Source organism: Pezoporus wallicus, unplaced genomic scaffold (assembly GCF_028554395.1).
Source record: "Pezoporus wallicus isolate ANWC-B61680 ecotype Strahan unplaced genomic scaffold, APGP_CSIRO_Pwel_v1 contig_8226, whole genome shotgun sequence".
Lineage (NCBI taxonomy): Eukaryota > Metazoa > Chordata > Aves > Psittaciformes > Psittacidae > Pezoporus > Pezoporus wallicus.
In genome coordinates this window covers 1,067,054-1,092,124 of record NW_026635187.1, presented here as the reverse complement: position 1 = coordinate 1,092,124, position 25,071 = coordinate 1,067,054, and the positions used below count along the sequence as shown (strand labels likewise).

At 49.0% G+C, this 25,071-nt stretch overlaps 1 long non-coding RNA gene across 1 annotated transcript; it reads left to right on the top strand.

Annotated features, from left to right (window-relative positions):
* Positions 1 to 20,201: 20,201 nt before the first annotated feature.
* LOC130600112 (uncharacterized) lies at positions 20,202 to 24,560 on the top strand. The gene is made up of 3 exons (XR_008972379.1): positions 20,202 to 20,254; positions 20,392 to 20,540; positions 24,474 to 24,560. It is a non-coding gene; the product is annotated as an uncharacterized LOC130600112 (long non-coding RNA).
* Positions 24,561 to 25,071: the final 511 nt, after the last annotated feature.

The window sequence follows — 25,071 nt, the reverse complement described above, 5'->3', positions numbered from 1 at the left end:
CCAGCCTGGTCATAGAAACCCAGCACACACTGAAGCCGGGTCATGAGGAGCTCCTTGTCACCCAACACCCCCAAGTCCTCCTCCTCAGGCTGCTCCATCCAGTCTCCCCCAGCCTGTGTCTGTGCTGGGGACTGCCCCATCCCAGGGCAGGACCTTGCACTTGGCCTCATTGACCTCCACGAGGTTCGCACGGTCCCACCTCTCCACCCTGTCCAGGTCCCCCTGGGTCCCATTCCTTCCCTCCAGCCTGTTACTGCACCACACAGCTCAGTGTGTTGGCAAACTTGCTGAGGGCATTTGATCCCACTGCCCATGTCACCGACCAACACGTTAAACATCACCAGCAAAGCCTGCTGCCAGACAGCCAGTCTGCACACACTGAGCTAGAACCACCTCCTGCCATCCAGCGCTTAGAGCTGGCTTCCTACAACGTTTTGGAGAAAGCACAGCCCTTGCCCAACTCTTGTAATGCGCCTTGTTGAGCCAGCGCTGGGTAATGTGCACATCCATTCCTTGGGAGGGAAGTGACAAATCTCCTTGGTGTTTGTCACCTTCTTGCTATTAGTCAAAATTAGAGACAATGATCATAGAGTGCATGTAGCAATGTGCATGTTGGGCCTTTGATTACAAAACTGGGGTGACACAAAGGTAAGGCACAGGAATCCCACCTTGCCTTTGTTGCTAAGTCATGCCTCGGGACTGATTACAAAGCAGCATCCCCTGCTCCAAACACCATCTCACCAAGAACCAAGACTCACTGTTCAGCATAGAAGCTATTTACATCCTTTCTATGCAAATAGAGCTCAGATACTGTTCTCTGGAATCCCTCATACTTCCTGTCCTGTCCTTTATTTTAAGAAAACATGGTAGCACTCATGTTTTCCTCTCTGCTTGGAAGATTGAAGCCTACACTGGACATCTGTCCCCAGGAAATGCCCCACGCTGTAACCGAGACCTTTCCAGTCCAAGACACATCATATCACGCGGCGTTCCGGTTATATAAATTTGCTTGTGACCTCATGACAGAGGCTCTCTGCTAGTTTCGCATGGGCACCACCTGGGACACACCATTTACGCAGATGACTGACGTGGTAACACAGGGTTTAGGCAATAAACACTCGCCTCCTGCCATGTAAATGGTGCTCATTTGGGAAATGTCACCTCTGCTATTTAAAGCACTTTTTCTTTTTTTTGGATCACTGCATTATACTTAAGCTGTCACCGTACTTTATACATCACAGCAGAGGAATTTATTGCACAAACAGCTCTGGGTTTTAACTTTTCCAGGTCATCCCTGGGAATAATGCACAAATTAGACACGACACATCTCTGGGGACAAGACAGATATGAGAAGGGGAGTGAGTGCTCTCTGCAGCCACCCCCTCGTCCCCAGACAAACTGTCACTCGGGGTCCCTCTCACAGTGTATCACTGAGAGGCTGCCTCCTCTTCATCTCTGGTGATGCTGAGTCAGACCCTTTTCTCCCCACTCGGCCATGCCAGATGGCACAGCTCTATGTGAGGAGTGCTCTGAGCAGAGGGGTCACAACTGAGCTCTTGACCAGACCTTGCTGATGTGTGGTTCTGATGTCCTTCTCCTCAGAGCTGCTCTCAACCTGTTCTCCTGCTGCCTGTGTCTGTCCTTTATCAGAAGGGAGCATTGCTGTTTGCTCCCAGGCAGCACAAACCTCTCTTGTGTTGTGCCCCACATTCTGAGGCAGCACTTTCCATAGCTGAACAGATCTCACTGGAAGCTTTAGGGGGATAGGAACTGATTAGTGTAGGGATACTAATTAGTGTAGGGATAGACAGTGAGTAACCCTTGCAGTAGAACACTGAAGCTAACTTTGCATGCTGTGATGGAGCTCAGCCTCTGTGCTCCAACCACCAAGTGAAGCACTGGTGGATTGTGAGGTGCAGAAGAAAACCAGAGTTATAAATGAATGCTCATAATTATTACAGCATGCACTTGATATGAGTTATTGTGAAAGTTCTGGTCTGGGGAACCACAAACTCAGCCCCAGGTGAGCTTAATACTCTCATTATGCTGTGCTCCATGCCATTAACAGTGTGAAAAAACACAAAAGATAATATGGAAACACAGAAATGGTGCATTAGAAGAAAACGTAAAGATTGTGAAGCAAGGAACACATTTTTGGAAAAGCTGCTTGGTTTACATCCTTCCCACTGAAATCAGGCTGGTTTCAAATAAAAATTACCATCGAAACAAGCTTATTACTAAAAGATGTAAAAAAAAGACCCACAGACATCCTTTGCTGTCCCTAAATCGTGCCCTGCTCTCCATACTGAACTGGCCCAGATGGAGGTGTGAAGATGCCATATTGCAGCTCCATGGGGTATGTGGGGCTCTGTAGCCCCTTTTGCTTTTGTTAACCTGTTGTATATGTTCATTCATTTGCAAAGCCTGTGACATAATGCTTTCAGCCCTACCCCGTTTTAGTCCAAAAGGCTCAGTCTCAGGACAAGACCAGTCCGAATTCTCCTCTGATTCACCGCTAACTCTCAAACACACTGTTTCTTCAAAGAATATAAGGTTGAAAAGAGCGATGACTGGTGGTGGTGTTCATCTCTTGCCACAGGGCGAGATCATTCCTAAGTCATCACTGGCTCATTCATAACACTTGTTTTGCTATTGATTCGAAAGCTCACCGGCAATATGGATTTTCTGACCTTTCCAGATGCTCTGTCCCCATGCCTTACCATGCAGACAGCTGGATTGTCCTGACATCTGAGCTGAAGAGGTACCATTTTTAAATCCATAGCTGGTTTTGTATTAAACTGCTGCTCTTGAATTTTAGGTATAGTATGTGTCTCTGGAATAGGGCGATTCTAAGAACTCAACAACAAAGTTTAAGTTCAAAAGCAGGTTTTCTTTATTGCGGCACCAGGAGACATGGGGGATAGCTCCTCCGAGTGTGTCTCGTTTGAGCACCAAACTAGCCGTGATTATATAGTCATCAAACATACATAATCATTACATTACGTGCATATTCATAAAGCCACTTATACATTACATCATTCTTCTAGAAAATTCCTCCCACATGTGCACAATAATGTGGTAGTGGCCTTTGGGACCCCTGGTGGTCGTTTCTTCATCATCTTCCTCTTCTTCACTTCATCCTTTGGCTGAACTTCGGACTTGGCCAGCCTTGCTGTTTGTTTGCCAGCTCTTTAGTTGGTTCTAATTGGTTCCCCTAAATATTAACTGAAGAATTCTCTTCCTTATCATTGTTACAGGGTCCACCTGGAGTCCAGGTCATTCAGTTGCAAGCAAAATGTTTGTTCTATTTACAATGAGCTATCCTTCATTCTGTCTTTCTTGTTCTTTCCTCATCTCAAGGTTTTTCTTCAATAATTCATTATGGAAGAACCCATCTTTTTTCCCTGAACGTATCTGTGGTTTGTACTCCTTCATGTGCTCATAAGAAGTGCTGCATGATGCTTTTTATGTCAGTTAACTATGGGTTGAAAGTAACCTTATGCATGAACCCTGACTGCCAGCACAGTGTTTTGTCCTATCCAGTGTCTCAGACTGTGAGAGACTGATCTGAAATCAGACTCCATTGTCCATTGTCTCAATGGTTGGTATGAGAAGCTGAGATGAGATTCCACTGACCACTGCCTGAGAGATGGGTGCGGGGGACTAGAGATAAGACTCTTCCCTCCATTATCTCAAGGATTGGTGTGAGGAATTGCTGCTCATTATCCCAAGAATTGCTGTAGACATTTGCAGTTGAAGAGCTGCCTGCAAGGCCAGAGAAACCGATCCTCTAGGAACGTGTAATACCTGACATTAAGAACAGAGGTACTGCCCCCAGCTCATCATAAAAAGGGGGAAAATGACATTGCCAAAAGCACACCTTAAAGGGGACAAATGCAGGAGGACACGTCCATGAGGACACCCACCTCTGATGTCTACTACGGATACTTAGGGACATTGCTCCAATACTGACTACAGACCCTGGAGGACTCCCACCAGCTCCGATACCTGCTACGGACACCGCTGGATCCAAGGTCTATATCTCTCTGCACCCCAAAGTCTTGCTTCATTTCCATCCTTTTCCCGATCTGTCCTATCGCTATCCCCTTTTTTTACAATAATTTCCCTTTTTATCAGAATTGTCTGTTTGTATTAAATCAACTTATCAATTCCAGTCCTGAACCTCATTTGTGTCTTCATTTCACTCTTGGGATCATGAAGGAAATGGGTCCGACACTGGGGTTTTCTCCAGTAGGACCCTGACATTAAATTGGCGTCACAGACAGGATCCCTCGCAGTGTGTCGTGGTTTAAAACCAGTCAGGGAGTCGCTCTCTCACTCCTCCCCCTTTTCTCCCTCCCCCTGCTCCCGGAGGGATGGGAAGGAGATTCAAAAGAATGCAACTCCCATGGGTTGAGATAAGAACAGTTTAGTAACTAAGGTATAACACAAATCACTACTGCTACCACCAATAATAATAATGATAAAGGAAATAACAAGGGAAGAGAATACATCACCTCACCACCCACCGACCGATAACTCGACCCCCCCCAGCCTGACCAAGCACCGACCAATACCTAGTCCTACCCCGCAGCCCCAAGCCCTTCTGGTGTAACTCTCAGTTACCTCCTGGGCACGCCGTGCTGTGGTATGGAATACCTCTTTGGTCAGTTTGGGTCAGGTGTCCTGTCTCTGCTTCCTCCTGGCTTCCCCTCCTCCCTAGCAAGCATGAGGCTTAGAAAGTCCTTGGCCAGACCAAACACTTGAGCAGTAACTAAAAACATCGGTGCTATCAGCATCGTTCCCAGGCCGAAACTCAGAAAACACAGCGCTGCACCAGCTACCAAGAAGGAGAAAAAATGACTGCTACTGCTGAACCCAGGACAGGATCCACCCCTTATTCCATACCATTCACGTCATGCTCAGATCCCACATTTTCAGTATACCATCACTCTTATCTCAGTGCACTCTTATCTTAGTGCATGGACCAGTTCCCGTAAAGCTGCTGAGTCCATCTGGTCCATGATGCCAGGCTCCATCTCTTGTAACAGTCTTCCAGAGCAGGAGAGACTGTGTGCAGTGTTCACACTCGTGAATAACCTGGGCAATAGTGTCCATTGCTAAGTCCACCCCTCAATCATGAGTCCATCTCTGTGTTGCATCTCTGCTCTGATGGCCTGAAGTGCCATGGGCCCACCAGGCTCAAAATAATTCACTTTCCCCTGCAGCAGTTTCTGCAGCTTGTTGCTGGGGACTCCATACAGCTGCCTTCCATCTCCGACGCTTCCAAAGCACTGGAGGGGCCCAGTGGACTAGATACTTGCCCATACTGTCCCACACACCCTGCCACTCATGACTGTCCAGCTTTGGGGAAAATCTCCAGGTCCTCCTATATCGTCGTCTAACCCCAGACAAGACCCAAACCTGACTCTGCTTAACTTTTGAGATCAGACAAAATGGTTGTGGGTAGCACACAGCCTGTGTGTGTGCCAACATGCTGATCCCCATCACAGTCAGCAGGCAGGTCCCAAGGACACCCAAAGGCCATTCAAAACCTTCAGAACTCTCAGTTGATGCTGCTGTACTTGTCACTGGGGCTGGTGTAGCTGCTGTGCTTGCCGGCTCTCCCACCGCCAGCTTCTCTTTTCCTGAGTCCAGCTCTTCCTCCTCTGCCTTGCTGGGAAATGCTGCGTGGTCTCCTGCATCCTCCTGGGACTCGGCGGGCGGCTTCCGGGGATGCTCTCGGCTCCTCCGCGGGGCTGGGCTCTTCCGCGGGGCTCGGCTCCTCCACCGCCTTCTCCCGCTGCTCGGCAGCCGCTTCCTTCTGCTCCTCGACCGCCCCGACCTCCTCCACCGGCAGCCGTCCCCTCACGGCCTCCGGCCCCGCTCCCGCCGCCGCTTGGTGCCCGGGGCCGCTCTCCCGGGCCGCTTCAGCAGCCGCCGGCTCCCGAGGCCGCTCCCCCTCGGCTCCCCGCGGCCTCACGAAGATGGAGAGTAGGGTGAGGGCCAGGACGGTGAAGAGCAGCCGGACGGCCAGGTACAAGTCCACGGCCACGTCCGTCCCACCCTGCTGCTGGAGCCCGCCCGTATTACAAGTCATTGCCATAAAGCACAGTGAGACAAGAACCTTAGCCCAGGCCCCACGCTTGATAAACACTAACACAGCAAATACCGGCTGTAAGTAATGTACTGCATTCTGAAACTGTGAGATCAAGAGGAACAACTTTGACAGCCAATAAATCAGCACTGTGACAAGTGACTATTAATCCGGTCAGATCTGTCATGATCTCAGCCCCTTGTGCCCCACGTTGGGCACCAAAAAGGACTGTAGTGGTTTAAACAAAGTCAGCCACAAACCACGGAGTTGCTCTCTCACTCCCCCCACTTTTTGCCCTCCCCCTGCTCCCGGAAGGATGGGAAGGAGAATCAAAAGAATGCAGCTCCCACAGGTTGAGATAAGAACAGTTTAGTAACTAAGGTGTAACACAAATCACCACTGCTACCACCAATAATAATAATGGAAATAGCAAGGGAAGAGAATACATCACCTCACCACCCACCGACCGATAACTCGCCCCCCCCCCAGCCTGACCAAGCACCTCCCAGTTCCTAGTCCTACCCCGCAGTCCCTAGCCCTTCCAGGTAACTCTCCGTTACCTCCTGGGCATGATGTGCTGTGCTATGGAATACCTCTTTGGTCAGTTTGGGTCAGGTGTCCTGTCTCTGCTTCCTCCTGGCTTCCCCTCCCTGGCAAGCATGAGGCTCACAAAGTCCTTGGTCAGAGTAAACATTTGAGCAGTAACTAAAAACATCAGTGCTATCGGCACCATTCCCAGGCCGAAAGTCAAAAACACAGCTCTGCACCGGCTACTAAGAAGGAGAAAAAATGACTGCTAGTGCTGAACCCAGGACGCAGTGAAAAGTACCGCAATGTCCCGTGAAGTGCGAGGTGTCACCTGTGAGCTCTCGGGGACTTCAGGGCTGGGTTTTGTTGGAGCAGAACGTGCTGCCCCCCTGAGCCGATTGTGCCATTGGAAATGAGCAGCAGTGAAGCTGCGCCTCAGGGCAGGGATGTGCTGTGTGCTCTGTTACAGAAACAAGGCTCGCCGCTCTGCCAGGGGTAGAGGGGCCCAGAGACATGGGCCCGATGTGCACAGTGAAAGAGAGCGAACAAGCGCCCTGCGAAAGGACGCGGCACCGAGGGCCGGGAAGAGGGAATGGATCGTCTGTGCGGCGCTGGGCGCAGTTCGGCTGCTGCAGTGAGGATGGAGAACAGCAGCAAACAGAGAATCTCGGTGCGCACAAACTTCACCAGCCCCGGTCCGAGCCCTGCGGGACCCGGTACTCAACCTAAAAGAGCAGTGAGACAAAGAGAAGAACCAGGCGAGCTACGTGCAGTTAGCGCTGAAAGAGCAACTCCTGGCAGGGCAAAGCGCTCTGCACGGCCCGAGAGAACAATGGAACCCCCCCAGTGACCTGGAAGAGGCGAGACTGAGGTGAGAAAAATAAAACGTTCCTGCCGCTTCTCTCCTCCCCATGGTTAAAATGGGAACAAGGGAGCAGCATCCCACAGGAGACCTGGGCCTGCTGGCACTGCTGCAGATTTGTATGAAATTGCTGTTAACTCTGGGTATGGGGTGTGTCTTGAGAATAGGGGTTTCCTTCAACAGTTCATTATGGAAGATCCCATCTTTTTTCCTTGGCTCACTTGAGCCTGTGTCTCCCTGGAACAAACTAAATTTCCTCCAATTTTCTTAAGCTAAGGCTGCAAGGTTCTTCATAATGAGGTGACTGCTCATCACTAACTGTTGCAGGAGGATGTCACTGCACAGGGCAAGGTAACAGCCTGGAAAACCAGAGTGCAGCTACTCTGTGACAGGAGGTGGTCCAGTGGATGCTGCTAATGAGGTATCAACTGTGCTGGGACACACTGGTGGGACATGGCTTTCATGGGTCTTGTCAAGTTCTAATTGCACAAGTTAATTACTGAGTGTAGCCTTACATAAGGCTGACATGAAGGACAGACAATTGACAGTCATGAGGATGTGTGACGACCTCTCCATGTTTCTGCGCAGTCATTTGGTGGTGCAAGTTATACAACAGCCACAGAAATTCCCGAGCTACAAATATATGCAGCATGGGTGTAGTAGCGGGCTTATCCATGGAAATAATGCTGTTGGTGTGGGGCAAGTGCCCAGGTCTCCTTAGAAAAACAATATAAAGGGCCAAAAAGTTAATTTTTCAGTTAATCTAGCCTGGGTGTATATTTCCAACAGTGAGTTCATAGTAACACAAAGCACAGGTGACCTCTGGGACTCATCAAGGAGACCTTGTGACAGCAGTCTTCCAATACCTAAAGGGGGCCTACAAGAAACCTGGAGAGGGTCTTTGGACAAGGGCCTGTAGGGACAGAACAAGGGGAATGGCTTTAACCTGCCAGAGGGGAGACTGAGATGAGCTCTTAGGCAGAAGCTCTTCCCTGTGAGGGTGCTGAGGCGCTGGCACAGGGTGCCCAGAGAAGCTGTGGCTGCCCCATCCCTGGCAGTGTTCAAGGCCAGGTTGGACCCAGGGGCTTGGAGCAAGCTGCTCCAGTGGAAGGGGTCCCTGCCTGTGGCTGGAGCAGCTTTAAGGATTGTTTTTCTAAAGTGATAGTGGTAGGTGGAAGGCACTGACAATGAAAATGGCCATGAGTGGGTATTGGGAAAGTCCAGTCCAGTCAGAGGTGCACCCTAGGACAGATTGGCCCCACCAGGCTCCAGCTTTTAGTGACGTCCACCTGAAGCACCTTGAGGTAATACAGCACTCAGACAAGCCCCTAAGAAGGGAGAAGCAAAAGGAGGGAACCTGGGCTTGGACGACAGACTGCATCCCAGGTCCTGTGCAAATACAAGGGCACTTCTGCACCACAGCAGGGCCAGAACATACTAGGCAGCCCAGATGTCCCTCTAGTCACCCCTCATCTCTGCCTTTTGCAGCAGCATCCTTCCTGCTCTCTGCCAGAAGCAGCGTCCTTCCTCCAGCCCCTGCCTGGTGTCCTGTGGGGAGCAGTCAGACCCTCCAACAGACCCTCCAGTAACTGCTCTCTGTGGACCCAGGCTGTCCTACGAGCTTGGGCTCATTGAGGGGGATGGATGCCAGTTTCATTCAGCCTTATAAGAAACATCAGCTCTGCTTTTTAGCAGCAGCGAAAACAAAGGGAAAGGAAGGGTCTAGCCAATCCCTTGCTGCAGCGAGGCTGTTCCCCAGTGCACACAATGGGGCACGATCTGTAGCAGTCTCCAGGCACCAGCTCGGTCTTCAGAGCATCACTGCTGGTTGCTCTGTTACTTCTTCGCTACCTCTATTAATTGGCTTTTCCCAGCCCTCTCCAGCCCCTTTTTTCCTGGTGAGTGGCAGGGAATGGGAAGACGAAGCTGAGTGAAGCTGACAAGATTTCTCTTTAAAAAAAGAGAGAGAAAGCTTCATTGGCTCCATCAAAGACTGTTATTAAAGCCACATGGGGGAAGAGCTGCCCTGTCAGACAGCTTCTGCATTGAGAAAACATGAAAGAACCAACTGCTATAATCAGCTCAAGAAACTTATTGCATTTTTGCCCCTGATATGGTCATGTGCTGCTGGAAATTCCTTTGAAGGTGTTGCAGGTTTATTGATTGTGAAGAATGTCAATGTGTCACATGCCCAATTAACTTGGCACTTCTTGCAATCAATGCCCTAATTGCCTTCTCTTTAGAGAGGCCTTTAATTTAATTAACCCCTTTCCCCCTCCCACTTGATTTCCCAGCTAACGTGTTGTAATAAATAGCTGATTGGGGCCTGGGCTCTGTTTGCAATGGAGGAGATGAAGGAGAGCAGTTTTCTCACAGAGATGCAACATCTCTTTCCAAGCACCTCTAAAGCTGTGCATCAGCTCACTGGGAAGAGCAGGGGAGCTTGGTTGGAAGGTGCCTTTTCTTCTTGTTCATTGCCTGCCTTGCCCCTGCCTCCTCTCAAGCAGCAAGAGGTGAATCCTCTTTAGCAGAAAATAACAACATGAGAGAGAGACCTGATCTCTCCATGGCTGTGAATGGAGCTGATGTCAATGTGCTGTCCTGTGAAGCCCGTATTGAAAGAAAAATACTCGGTGTTGCCTTTGTTTTGGCTCTTCCTTAGCCATGCAGTGAAGTTCCATAGAGCTGTTGTTGTGCTGAGGTTGCTGACGGTGTCTCTGGGCACTCTTACTGAGGCTTTGTTTTATGAGTAGTTAACAAATGGGTATGGTGTGATTAGCCTGGGCTTAAAAACTGACTAACTGCTGCATCTCAGGATGTAATTGTTGGTGCTACACCAACCTTCAGTGCAGTCATTTCTAATTGGGTCCCACAGGTACCTCCCTGCACTCGGTGCTATTCTGTATCTTTAGCAATAGTCTTGAAGAAACAGAAAATCATTACTGATAAAGTTTGAGGGTGGCACTGAGGGACTGCTGCAGCAGTAAATAATGACAGGAGTGGGGTAATCAGGTGGTGGTGTTTATATCACTTAGTGAATTGGAGGTGATAAAACAGCTGCTGGTTTAATGCACCTAAATGCCAGGTCATAAATGTGGCGAACCAGAAATACACACTATGCTTGTGGGGTGGGGGGATGTGGAGACAGTGATGGCTCTGGAAGGATCCTAAGTTTGTGGTAGAAATCCATCAGGATTACGAGCTCCTTGTTTGCTGCTGTGATTAAGACTGGAGATCCAATAGGCAGAAGTTTAATTTCAAATAACAATATAAAAAAGAAATATTGAAAAATAACCTCAAGGTGATTGTTCTCAAGGATTTATCCCCCTCCTTTACTTCCCCTCTTATTTTTGATTAGCCAAGGAGATGGTTAGTCTTCTGAAACCTGATACTTTGATAGTATTATCTGGGAGGATGGAGAGACTGGAAATCAAATCTTAGCTGGAAAACATTCTCTTTTCCTTTATGGCCAGCTGCATTTAAATATGAGATCAAAAATATTAAGTGGAAGGCAGCACAGCCATTTTAGCAGGGGATGCTGTCCTTGGGGAGCAGAGGCGTAGGCAGAAGCATCCACACTTCCCCCTTGATCTCAGACTGTGGAGGGGAAACCCTTAGAAGGGGGATTAAGAGGGAGCAAACATCCCTCTACCCCTTCTGTCAGCCACGGACCCCTTGAGAGAGAAACCAGAGGGAAAACCACATCTTCTCTCTGGCTCAGCACGTGTTTCATTACCTAACCAAGCAAATCCAGGCCAGCCGCAGCCGCTGGATTTCAGTTGCTGCTGGATACCCTCATCCAGCACAACAGGATTCACCCTTTGCAGCCTTTCTGGCTCAGGCCAGAGATGGGGTCTGGTGTGTCCTTGTCCCAGCACAGGCTCTCACCCTCCAGGGAACGCCTTCCTGGTGACCCCTGCCCAAGACCTGCTGGACATGGATCTTTCCTTTCCCCTCCCACGTCAGTGCTGGGAGCTTTCTGTCTGCTGCTTTGGCAGCTTGCGTGTCTCAGCCCCAGCACTAGAGATTCCTGCTGTCACGAGCCAGGACTTGGGTGAGACTGGTCCAGTGACCATGGCTTTGGATGCATCCCATCTGCCCAAGTGCCCGGGGAGGCTGGTGATTCTCTGCAAGCACCAGGACCTGTGCCTCAGGGGACATGTGCACCCACCTCAGCCCTGTGGTCAGGGAATGGAGTTGGAACCCTGGGCTATGGGGGACACAGGGTTTCTCACAGTCGTTTGCTCTGTGCAGACCATGCCATGGAGTCGGTGCTTTGCTCAGGGCTTGGTTGAATGTCTGGGCTGGGGCTAAGCTGGGTACTGCTGTGCTTGGATGTCACTTTGGGATTGCACAGTCTGGCTTTACACCCATAGAGTGAATCGTGGCTTATTCTGGACCATGGCAAAGACAATTTGTTAAATGAAATGCCCAGGGACAGCTCTGCTATAAGCCATTCCCCAGCTGGCACTGTGAGCACATCCTTGCCGGGGTGGCTGTCACTGGGATGGCAGGACCATCCCATGGCACAGCTGAGCACTGCCCAGACACAAAAGAATGGGCTGTGACTGCCACCGTTTGTTTGCAGCCCCTTTTTGGAGGGAGATACCAAGCAAAGGTAGAGGTAGGGACAGAGCTGAGGGGCAGGTAGAGGCAGGCTACAGCGTCCTCCTCTCATTCACAGGAGAGAAGTGGCTCTAGGGGTGTTTATGAATTTGTAGCACACATGAGTGGGTTCCCATGGGTACTGCTGTGCAGAGGGGGGAGCCCAAGAGGGTGGTGCAGCAGCACCTAGGCAAGGCATGGGTCTTCTGTGTGGATGAGCACATGGAGATGGCCATGGGAGAAACAGCTGAAGCTGGCTTCTGAAGGCTGTGGCTGAGGGTGGCCTCACCAGCAAATTGAGAGGATGAGCGCAGGTAAAAGACATGAGCAGAGCAGTTGACAAGCAATTAATATTAGTGCATCATTCCCAGACTTCTTCTGAGCAAGCGGGCTATGAACAAATGGCACCTGGGGTAAACCTTTTGTAAGCAGCCCAATGACTGTAGGAACTGTCCCAAAGCACCTCCAAAGGGCTGCTACCTGTTTGCTCTAACAGAAGCAATGATTTTGCTGGTCCTTTGAGTGGTCTCTTAGGACACATTTCACTGGCCTGGCAAAGGTAAAACTGTAAAGATTTTACTGCCGGCCCCTGCATTTCAGAGCTGCATCCACCTGGTAAGAAGAACTCCAGAGTATATCTAAAGTAAGCTGCTGTTGTCCGTTCTTAAAGTCAGTGCTCAACCATGTGTAACGAACTCCGAGGCCTGTCTGAGCTCAAGCAGAATCCCAGCGTGGCTCCTTTCCTACGGAGGAGTGGTCTCGTGGTGTGCAGTAACCTCTACAGAGTGATGGCAAGAGAAGGAGCAAAGCAGGAAAGACCCTGGAAAGAGACCTTCAGCTGTGCTCCCAACCCAGCTGTGGTCATCTCCACTGCATTGGTGGTGGCTGTTCAAACCCCGAGTCCAGCCACGCTCTGGCTGTGCCTGTAACACAGATTGAGGCAAGCGAGCTCATCTCAGTGCCAGCAGACCATGGGGTCCTGGGCACTGTGCTGCTCAGCGCTCAGAGGACCAATAAACCATGGAGAATTGTGAATGGATGCCAGAAGGGAAGCAGCCAGCTGGGAGGGAAGGGCTTTTCCAGAGTGCAGGGACTGGATGTGGAGGAGAGCTTTCTGAATGTGCAGGCAAGCTGCAGTAAAGGCTGACATGAACTTCAGTGTCGGTGTTCAAGGCCAGGTTGGACAGGGCTCAGAGCAAGCTGCTCTAGTGGAAGGTGTCCCTCCAGCAGTTGGAGCTGGAGGAGCTTTAAGGTCCCTTCAACCCAAACCAGGCTGGGATTCTGTGATTCAGAGAGAGAAATGAGTGGCAGAAATCTCTTCCCTGGGGTGCTTTGTGCAGGTCTGGGGGCAGCAGGCCAGCAGGAGCAGTGGGAAATCCTTACTGTCTCTTCTCCAACAAGGAGCTTTGCCCCCCTGGCCTGGTCCTTCCATTCCTCAGGAGCTGGCTGTTCTCAGGAGGCACCAACTCTCTGGTTTCTAGGGCACAAAGCTCTTGGAGCCTGCTGGAGCACATCAAGCATCACATGCTGCCTGCAGGGCTGCTCCCAGCAGTGACTCAGCACCCCTGCCCACCTGAGGATGATGGAAAACATTCCCAGAAAGGTCTCTGGTGCCTTTCAGGAGCCCAAGTTAGCTCTGTGTGTGGGGATCAGCTCTCCTCTGGCCATATGGTGCTGCATCTGCTGAATGGACATACCCACCACAGCTCTCTCTGCTCCCTGATAGCAGGGGAAGTGGGTGATGTCAGAGCTACATGGGATTGTTATCCACCTGAGGGGCCCTGTGACTTCCTCCATTATGCTTTATGGATGTCACATTACCCTTCTTCTTCTTTTGCAGGGTATGCCTGTTTATTTCAGGGTGTTTCTGTGGCTGTGGTGGCAAAGGGGGCTCTGGGCTGTAGCAGAGGGTGCATGGGAGAACAGGGCTGGCAGAGTGCCTGGCTCTTGGAGCATCCAAACCAGTTTCTTCAGGCACCAATGTTAGGTTGAAAGAAACAGAATATGTTCCTGGTGGGACAATTTGGGCCCCTAGGAGGGACGGCAGCTGTGTGTGTCCAGCAGGGGCTGTGCTCCCTCCATGTCCCTTGCTTTTGGGGTAGGGATATGCTTGTCCATCCTCCCGGCATGTTACCCTTCAAACACATGAGACTATTTCCCATCTTGCAGGGATTAAGTGTCCTTATTTGAAGGGCGAACTGGGTATGAATGGAACACTTTATCCTTTTGAATAGGCCCTGAGTACTCACAGAGAAAAGCAGGATGGGAGAAACACTCCGGGTTAACCTGACAGTGTGAAGGTGGACACTCCTGCCTTAGCATTTGCAGCTTTCCTCTGTATGCAGTTCCCATTCATAGAAGCTCTCTGGTCTTATTTCCAGACAACACCACATCTGATGGTTATCCTTGAGCAGGTTTTTCTCCCCGCCTGTATCTCTTAGGCAGAATGCTTTAATTTAGAACTTGTAGTGTTGGTGAATCCCCCACAATCCTTGGTAAATTAGTTCCAAATCTCTGTGTTAAGACTTCCGTGTCCTATTGCTCGTTTCAGTGCAGCACCGCTTTGTATCTTGTTAGATCTTCACTGGTTTGAAGAGCTCTGGGCTATTGGATTCCTGCTCCCTGAGCAGGCAACTACAGATAATGATCAAGTCACTCTTGACCTTCTCCCTGATAAACGAAGCAGAGTGAGAATCCGCAACCCATGCTCCTGATTCCCTCCTGCACCTTTTCCAGTCTATTAGTGCCCTTCTGGTGTGGGACATGCTATTCCAGCAGCGGCACCACCAGTGCTGAACTCAGAGGCACAGGCTCTTTCCTTGGGTTGGATAATTTGGAGCAGTTATTTGCTTCCTGATACATGGAAATCATTCTGAACTAGTCACCTGCCCCAAGTTCTCTTAATATGTGGCTCCCAGGAATGATACTCCCTCCTCCCCGTGATAAACCTGGTCTGAATTATCAGTTCCTAGCTTTCACATTCAGACATTTCTATAGGGTCATGACCAAGTTTCCACTGCTGTGTTTTAGCCACCCTTTCTGGTCTGCGTGCTGGCTGTGTGCCTTGCCAAGGATGATGTTACCCTCTTCTAGGTTAAGGCAGCCTCATTTTGAACCCTCAACAAAAATCCCTGCTGTGTGGTGCTTTTTGTGCACATTTACATTTGAGACCTCACTCAGGAGACAGGCTTATCTGTTTGGAGTACATTGTGTTCACTCTGTATTCATTTCAGATATGTGGAGCAACCGTGGCTCCAAGGCATCTTCTGATAATGCTGTGGGACGTGAAGGAATAACCTGAGGCCTGTCCTGCTCCAGCATGCATCTTCTGCTCTGTGCCCTGACTATTGTCCCACGTGTCCACCAAGGGGGAAGTCATTTGGGAGCATGAGGCGATGGGAAGCAGGGGTGTTTGATAATCCAGTCTCTGCCTGAACACGTGGCTCTGCCTCCAAACAAACAAGTGAGAGAGAACCTCATAAGGAAAGATTCAAATGTGTGCTGGGCTGAGCCTAGGGAGGGCTCCTGCCCCAGCTCTGCTCCTCTCATGCTCACTGTGAAAAGCAGATCAGGCCATCAGGTGACAAATAAAGGTCACAAGTGCAATCTTGCCCTCTCTGAGCAACAAATTCCACTGGTTTTGTTCTGATTTAAAGGATGCCCTTGGGATCTGCCTTTGGCTTCAAGCCTAGCAGCCAATTTTACAAGGAGATTAAAGAATTGTAATAGAAAAAAATCCAAACATCCCTGCTTCTCCCTTCTGAAAACAGCAGGAAATCCCTCCTCTTTCTTACAAGCACTTAACCCAGACACATCTGCTGAGCAGGATTTATGCAGAAGGTGAATGCCATCGTGCTGACTTGCTCTTGGCCTTGATCACAGCCCTGATCCCCAGTCACACTGCTTGCAAGTTGTCACATCTGATGTACCGAGTTTCTTAGGACTTGACGCTGCTTTTGCATCACCTAGAGGTGATCAGCTGGGATGCCAAAGATGTTTAAAGGGTGCACTGACCAGCCTCTATGTAAGCGATGACATTGCAGAGACCCACCTCTTTGGCCACTGCCTGACATTGCCTTGATTTGATCTGATCTAAGGACAAGTCCTGTTCTTTCACCCCAAATGTGAGTTATGCAGCTGAGATGCTCTATGCAAACTGCTCATTCTGCAGCGCTTCCTGGGGTGCCTGGTGCCCAGGGCTCAATGTGGACCTGTTCAGGGGTAATTGCTTCATTATTGCTTCATGTTGGCCATCCCTGAGTTTTAATTGCTTGGCTTTCCTTGTGATTTGATCCTGAGGCTGTTTGGACTCCTGCTCCTTTGGGAAATGCAGGAAGGCAGGGTCCTTGATGACCAGAGCTCTGACCCTGAGGTTGCCAAAACATAAATGCACTTACCCAAAGGAGCTGCAGACAGCACTGTCAGAGAGGCACTGAAGTGGGTTTCCTTGGCTAGCCTGGAGCCTGACAGACTTCCCTCAGCAAATGCCAAGAGATCAGCCTCTATCCAGTGACTGGATTTCATAGAATTATAGAATCAGGGTTTGGGTTGGAAGGGACCTTAAAGCTCACCTGGTCCCAACCCCTGCCACGGGCAGGGACCCCTTCCACTAGAGCAGCTTGCTCCAAGCCCCTGTGTCCAACCTGGCCTTGAACACTGCCAGGGATGGGGCAGTCACAGCTTCTCTGGGCACCCTGTGCCAGCGCCTCAGCACCCTCACATGAACTCTTCACCATCTCTTCATGATGAGGGTCGGCCTCGATGTGAGAGCAAAGCCAGCCCTGCCTAGGGCTGACCCTTTAGGCAGGAGGTGGAGGATGAGGAGACGGCGCTGTGTGAGATGAGCCTTCACTGCAGGAAGTTCTGGAGAAGTTTGAAGCTTTTTTTGTGGGAGGAGGAGGGTTTCAGGGAAGTGTCAAGAGAACATGAGATCATTTCATTGCGCTTATTTATACACCAAACCCGGCATCTGCTGCGCCCGAGCTCGCTGCAGTCCTCAGCATTAAACATTTCATTAGCCCACAGCCCCTCTGGCAGCGCTCACACCCGCACACAGGCTGTTTACAGCCAATCCATCCATTTAATTTCTCATTAAACTTTGGATGTAATGAATTTTTTAGTGGTCAGATCTGAATAAAGCAGTTAAAATAACAAACGGCTGGGTAGCAAAGGTTTGCCCTTCACTATTTTCAGCTTCTAGCGATGCTGTGGTGGAGCCAAGCAGTGCCTGTGCTTGTTTGCTGGGTGAGCAGGTCCCTTCTGGGGGAGGTTCTTTGGAAATACCATCCTTCCAGCATGAGATGGAGTCTTTGATCCGTGGAGGGGAAGCCAGGGAATAGTCAGAGAAGTCAGTCCCATCAACAAGCATTATGTGGAGGAAAATGTTTGGAATCTTTAAAGGGGCAGCTTCCCCTTTTCCAGGTGTCGGGTTGCAGTTCGTTAAAAGTACTTACACTGACATCAACTACCCACCATCTACCTTCAGTAGAGCTGCCAGATCTTCAGATGGTAACAGCTGCTACCATTATAATTAGCTGAAAAACAGTGTTTATGAGTGTCCCAGACACGAGTGGTTTATGTCTGTACAAGGAAACCAGCGGGAGCCTGCTGGATTTCCTGGTGCTGCTCTGTACATCTGGGCTGATTGTGCATTTGGACACAGCATCTTGAGCGGGATGTGCCACTGCTGGCTTTCAGCTTGCAAAGGCCACGGCAGGAATGAGGGACTCTGCAGTGTGACCTCTGTCATGGCCATACCTTTGCTTTTGGCAGGAAATTCTCCAGGAGCTGAGTGATCTGCACACCTGGAATTGAGCCTGGAAGCTGCTCTGCCCTTCCTCGAGGAGGACACCAGAGAAAACAGCTTTGCACATTGCCCAGCAGCACTGCGGCCATGAGCTGTTTTCCTCCTGTGATGCACAGCATGACCCAGACTGGATGCTCTGCCAGCAATGTTGTGGTGAGTTTGGGGTCCAGGTCCATACCAGGTCCAGACATCTCCATGCAGGTGTCTAAGTGTGGGTGGCTCCATGTGAGGTGTGTCTGAGTCCCACCATGCTCAGTGAGATCTGGAGGCCAATTCAGAGCATGTTATATTGCTCTTATTGACTCTTGCTCTCCAGTATCTGGAGGTCCTTCTCCAGGTCCTTCCTACAAGGCCTGTGGTACTAGATGCTGACCTGATTCTCATCCCTGTCTAGAACTGGAGATCGCAATCTACAGCTGGCTTTGGAGGGCATGGTGAGATCGAGCCCAAAGAAGCCAAAAGCAAAGAAGCAGCAGAAGGAAGGAGAGACCTTGGGAAAGACCCAGACACACATGCAAGTGAACATTAAAGGTGAGGAGGAGATGCTGAGAGATGGAGAAGATTGGAACATCAGAGCACATGTGGAGGTGGGAGGTGGAAATCTGCAGGAGTCAGGATGAAGGAGGAACCACCTTGCATAGGTGGAATGGGAGCAGAGGGTGTTTATGAGAGCAAATGAGGTACAGAGAAGACCTCTGAGTGTCTCTCCCTTTTGTTGTATTTTGACAGCTTCTCTTTATATTTGCCTTTGAGTATTTTGTGGTTTTTTTTTCTGAATAAGAACAGAGCCTGAAGTTGTACTACTGAGGAAGAGAAAAGTGTGTTAACAGGCTCCTAGCTTCAGGGTAGAGGCTCATGTCTAGTCAGCTGGGACAGGAAGAAATCAATCTGTCCTGATGCTATAGATTTGCACAATGCAATGTACATTAGACTTTAGGTCTTCAGGGTAATACCTGGTATGAATCATTTCTAGGAGCTAAATTTGCCAGACCACTGGTTCCTTAGAAAGCCCTGAGTTATTGCATTTATTCCCACTTCTTAGCTGGTTTGTCTCCAGGAGCCAGGCCATACCCAGGCATAAGCAACATTCACCTCCCAGCAGGTGCATTGGTGCGTGTGGTGCCTCGAAGGCAGTCTCCGAGCATCTCCGCAGGTGGCTGGGTGCCCGGATCATGGCTGCTCTCCAGCACTGCCAGTGTGAGCATTTCCAGAAGCACAGATCTCCGTCCCTGTGAGTGCAGGGTCTAATAAATAAATCAACAGAGATATATGCAAGGAATGAATTACCCAGCAGCTCCACATGAGCTGCGCTTGATGCAGGGAAGAATCTCACCTGCTCGGGCTCAGCCAGCCCAGGGCTGCCTCCATGGAAGTAAAGGCATGTTCCTGCATCAATTGCTGAGCCCAGGAAGGCTAAGCATGGAGAAGACAGAAAACATCAAAAGGACACTTTGGCACATACTTAACATTTGATGTATTTTGCGTAAAATAGCAAAAAGGAGGATTTTAAAATATTCATCTCTTGGGAAGGCAACCGGGAGGATAAAAGGCTCACGATCTGCAGGGAAAGGGGGAGGAGATGGGGGCTGACGTACCTCGTCTTTCACTGGCAAAGGAGATGTTAGTAGGTGGCTCCTGAGAGCACCTGGGGTGTCCTGCAGGTGCTGAGGGTGAGAGGAGATGGGAAAGAGCCCTCAAGCTCTCTCTGCCAAAGCCAGGTACATCTGGTAACTGCAGGCAGCACTACCTGAGAGGCAGCCATGCCACCTCCCAGAATCACATCACAAGTATTATTGTAGGTGATATTATTGTCAAGGTGCCAGCACCTGGAATCCTGATACAAAGTAGAGTTCTTAGGTTTTATTTTGCAGAGGAACCACTTAAGCCCCTGGCCTTGGAGAGGTTTGGAATCATTATCTCAGCATAACCCAAAGGTTTGGGCCCTGGGGGATAAACCAGGCGGATCTGGGGGTTGTTTTGTTTTATTTTTAGTTGTCTGCTGCTAAGTCGGGCCCAAAACTGGGGGCAGGGGAAGGACTGAATATCTGATTTATAGTATGTGGGCCAGTGATGCAGATACCCAGGGGCTGGAGGGACTGCATCATCGCTCCTCACTGAAAAAGCAAAATTGATGATAGGTACATGTGTGCTCATCCTCCATCAGCAGCCTAAATATCTGTATCTGTTCTCCCTCCATATGCAGCAACATCAGGCATATATGCGAGAAGGAAAATAACCTTTTCAGAAATCACAGATTCATCCTTTGATGCCACCATTCAGTATCAACCTTCAGTACCACAGGGGAGACAGCCCCTGGGCTGCACTGGAGGTGGAGGACCATGCACTGAGAAGCAGGGTGGGGAGGATGGAGGCAGTGTCTGGGCAGGGTGGCTGTGAGGCACCAGGGCAGCTAAAACAGCGCCTCTGGTTGGTCAGAAAAATAAGATCTCATTTCCCAAAGCATTTCCATTCCCATTCTCTGTTTTGTTTTAGTGGAAACTGTAACACACAATTTCCTATTGGAGGTTCCTTGTTTTGACAAAAAATCCATTTTCTATTGAGCAGAGATTTAAACATTCCTGCCTGCTGTATGAGCAATGAAGAGCATCCATCACACCGGGGGGAGGGAGGAGTGGGTCATGGTAAGCAGCGACTGTCTCAGGTACTGGGGCTTGTGACAGTAAACATCTGCTTTGAGCTCCCTGGGCAGCAGAGAGCTGTTGTGAGGCGGGATGTGTCACCCCTCTTTTGTGTCCAGTCCTTTTCCTGAATGGTGGAGACACTTGGGGGTGGTTCATTTACCCAGGGGAGGTGCCCTGAGTGGGGCAGATGTGCTGGGACACTTACATCTCCTCTGATGGCTGGGGAAATCAGAGCTGCCTCATCAGATTCCAGTGTCTAGTGTCAGGACAGTGAAAGTGAAATAAGATGAATCCCTCCCCGTCGTGCCTACATGTATAAATGTCACCATTGGGTGCCATTCCCTCTTTGAGCAATAGTGTTTGCTTGGTTGGCTCGCTCCTTTATGTGTTTTGCTTCTCTGGAGGAAGAGTGAATGGTTGTTTCCCCTGGAAAAGGGAAACTGCTGCTGTTCCGAGAGCAGCCAAGCCTGCAAGGCGGCAGGAAGAACATAAAGCAGCAGCGGGAGGAAGCTGGGCTGTTGGGATAAACAGGAACAGAACTCCCAGGGATGAAACTTCCAGGAATGGAACTTCCCAGGACTGTGCAGAACCTGCTGCAGCTTCAGAAAGCTGCTGAATTGGCTGAAAGCAAGCCTGGAAGCAGGGACCCGCTCACAAGGGCTCTGGAGGCGGGGGAAAGCTGCTAATGAGCCTTTTCATGTCTGTGCTATCTGATCTAATTCTATTCTGACACTTTGATTTTTCTTTCTGTGTGAAAGCTAATGCGTTTTATAAATAATACCTGTCCTTGAACTGACTGATCACTGGGGAGCTCATTTTGGGGAGAAATGCTGAGCAGAAACACCTCAAAGTGGTGTCTAAATTGGGGTCCCATCACAAGCGCAAGCACTGCATCATGCATGAACTACTGCTGGTTTTCAGGATGTGAAGAGGAAAGGGTTGAGAACACATTTGTGAAGGCATGGCAGACCTTCACATGGAAGGGGAGAAACCTTCTCACATGGAAGGTTAAAGGCCTTTTTGCCTCTTGGTTTTGGAGAGGAGCCTGCCTGGGGTGCAGCTTGGGATGTTCTTTGAGGCCCTATTAGGGTTAGGGGTTAGGGTTAGGGGGTTAGGGTTAGGGGGTTGGGGTTAGGGTTAGTGGGTTAGGGTTAGGGTGTTAGGGTTAGGGTTAGAGTTAGGGATTAGGGTTAGAGGGTTAGGGGTTAGGTGGTTAGGGTTAGGTTTAGTGTTAGGGGTTAGTTTTAGGGTTAGGGGTTTAGGGTTAGGGATTAGTGTTAGGGGGTTAGGGTTATATTTAGTTTTAGAGGTTATTGTTCCGGGGTTAGGGGTAGGGGTAGTGGTTAGGGGGTTAGGTTTAGGGTTATTGTTTTGGGTTAGCGGTTTTGTGTTTGAGTTATGGGTTAGGGTTAGGGGTTAGGGGTTAGTTTTAGGCTTAGGGGTAAGTTTAGGGTTTACTTTTAGGTTTAGTGTGTGGTTTTAGTGTTAGTGTTAGCGTTAGGGTTGGGGTTACTGTTAGTATTATGATTTAGTGTTAGGGTTAGTGTTAGTGTTTTGGGTTAGTCTTAGGCAAAGTTTTCTAACCCTGTGGAACTCTTTGAGGCTTTTAGACAAATATAGCATGTTGTTTAGAATCAGCACTAATGAAATGGAGATGTAGATGAGCTCATATATGCGAGATACTGGTTGGAGGTTGAAAGCCACCCTGACTTGGCACTCCTGAGATTTCACTCAGGACTTGCGTTCTCTTTCTGCAGTCAGATGGATCTTTGAAACTTTGATTTTCTGCCCTGTGGTTCTTGCAGCTTCTCAGCCCCCTGCTTGGCCTTTCCCTCCTCTCGATGGTCTGCTGGTTTGGGTGGTTTTTACCCAGACTGTCCTCACATCTGTTTACTGGGGCCATTTATGTGTTGTTATTTCCTGCACATACCCCAGAGTTTTCACATGCATTCATCTTTCCTCTCTGTAGAGCTCTGTCCTCTGCAACCCTGTTTCAGCCCATTCAGCCCATCAGTCTCTGCCTGTGTAAAGCTTCTTCCAGGCCTCACGTTTGCCCCATCTGGATGCTCTCTGAGCAGATGCCCTGATTTACTACCTCAGACCTCCCTATTTAAATCACCACACACACAAGCTGCTCCTGTTCTCAGTTCTAGCTCCTCTTCTCCCTCACCTAGCCCTGCCTCAGAAGGTTTGTGCTTATTTGCATTATTTCCCTGTGTTTGGGTTTTGTTATTGAAGTTTTTCATGCTGGTGGAAGAGAAACAGCTCCAGCTCCCACTGGATTCCAATTCTGACCATAAAGGGATCCTGTACAGCTGCAAGATTGCCTGAACATATCAAGGTTTTTGGACCTGAAGCCTGTGACAGCACCTCCTTTCCATGATTTTGTTAAATCTGTGGAGGGAAAGGCTCAGATCTGCTGCATCCTGAGTATGTGAAATGCTCATCTTCCTCAGCTCCTGCCTGTCAAGATCCTTGTTTCAATCCCTGATCCTTCACTGAAGGGCAGTTCCCAGCTTCCCAGTTGGCTCTTCAGAAAGAGAAAGAAGAGGATAAACTGACAGGTTGCCAGAATTGCCTGCTGGGACCAGTAAATGTTCGCAATCCCTCTGAAGCTCCTGATGCCCCTGCTCCTTTGCTGCAATGGTAAGATTCTAATTCAGAAATGAGCTTTTAGAGCAAAGCCTCCGTTGCTGAATTTACTGTGCTTGAAGAGGCACTGTGGAGTGCTCCAGGGGAGCGCATGAACTCACTTCCTTCTGGACAGCATTAAACTGTCAGAAGCATTTTAGGAGCGCTTCGTAAGTGCTCCAGCTGCTGGCGGAGATTGAGCCCAAAGGACTGGGCTAAAGCTGCAGTGAAGTTATCTGGGTGTGTATTGTGTGAACGCTGGGTCTCCATCAACATCACTCACTGCAGGTGGGGGAACAGAGCTCAGGCTCTTCTGAACCCTCTCCAGAGCTGAGATCAAGGATGGGATAACAATAATACAACACCACATTTGATAATGAGTGATAGGTATCCTGGTGACTTCCAGGTGTTACACTGAGATCCCAGGGGCCCAGGTCCACACCGGTCTCTGTTCTGTACTTCAAACAGATACATCACATTTTTCTGGCTGTAAAAAAGTTCTTATTTTTCCAATAAGAACTTTTCTGAGCACATCCTTTTCCCCCTTTATTACACAAGCTACTTTTTCAGCAGTAGTTTTAAATCCAGAAGTTTTTTATAGATTGAAGTGTGTACTTTTGATCTTTTCAGATTATTTCTTTTTTTTTAATGGAAATACCATGTTTTTTAGCTTGTGGGGTTTTCTCTTCCCCCCCTTCCTTTCCAGCTTGTTTTCTGATGACATGATATTTTCTTGATCAACCTTTCCCAGACTGTTCATCTCCCTATTTCTTTGCGTCCCTGGCAGCGTTCAAGGCCAGCTTGGATGGGGCTTGAAGCAAGCTGCTCTAGTGGAAGGTGTCCTTGCCCACGGCAGGGCGTTTGAACTGGATGAACATTAAGGTCCCTCCCAACCCAAACCAGTCTGGGATTCTGTGTCTGTTTATCACTCCTTACCACTTTGACCACTGCCCCTGAAAACCTCTTTTTTAGCTGTTTTAGTGATTTAAAATTAATTTGGTGGATAGGACAGGATCTGAAAGACAGTCAGTTCTTGCTTGAAAAGCTGCAGCATGCACTTAATTATTACTCCTCTTTATCCTCTGCCATCTATTAGAATTAGGTTGGGTTGCTGCATGCAGGTGGTTTTGGGGAGGGTTATGGCTATGGAGGGATTCAGAGATACTGTTAGAAGAGAAACACTTTGGCGGACATGGGGAAGACCCAATGATATCCAGCTAAAGAGGGATTAGAAGCTATCTATAAAAAGGTGTTAGTGCTAATGTTCACTGAGCAGCCTTTTTCTACCTCTCCTTTGTGCAGAAAAGGGAATTTGGGGGCTCTATGTGAAATGTTGGCAAACTTTATGTCTCCTACATGGAAGGATCTAGAAACCAGCCCTGAGCAAAGCAATGTGGAGGAAAGGTTATTCCTATGTTTTTAATCAGCCACAATGAAAAGCCTGATTTGCTGTGATTGCTGCTGATGTGATTGCTTTGACATCTTTATATTTGTTCACACTCTTAGTCCAAATATGTGCTATTTTAGAAATTGATACAATGCAGAATATAAAAAGCACAGATTCAACACTTGCACTAAATTCAATCAAAATTTTAAAGCAATCTCTACAGTAGTATTAAAATTACAGATATTAGCAATCAATTGATAAATTCACATCATAAACAGAATTTGCATTATGCATTTTCTCCTTATGCCTTCCATTTTCCATGCAAATAAGTAACTAACCCTTGTAACAAAATACTATTATTGCATAACAAATTCCATTTTTCTGTAAGGAGGTAAAAAGCTTCTGCACCAAAATTGGTCATTTTTTAAATGGCAAAAGCAATAAAATCACAGACACAGTGTCAAGCTGACTGCATTTCCATGGCAGAAATGGTTTTATCTCTTGGTCCTAGAA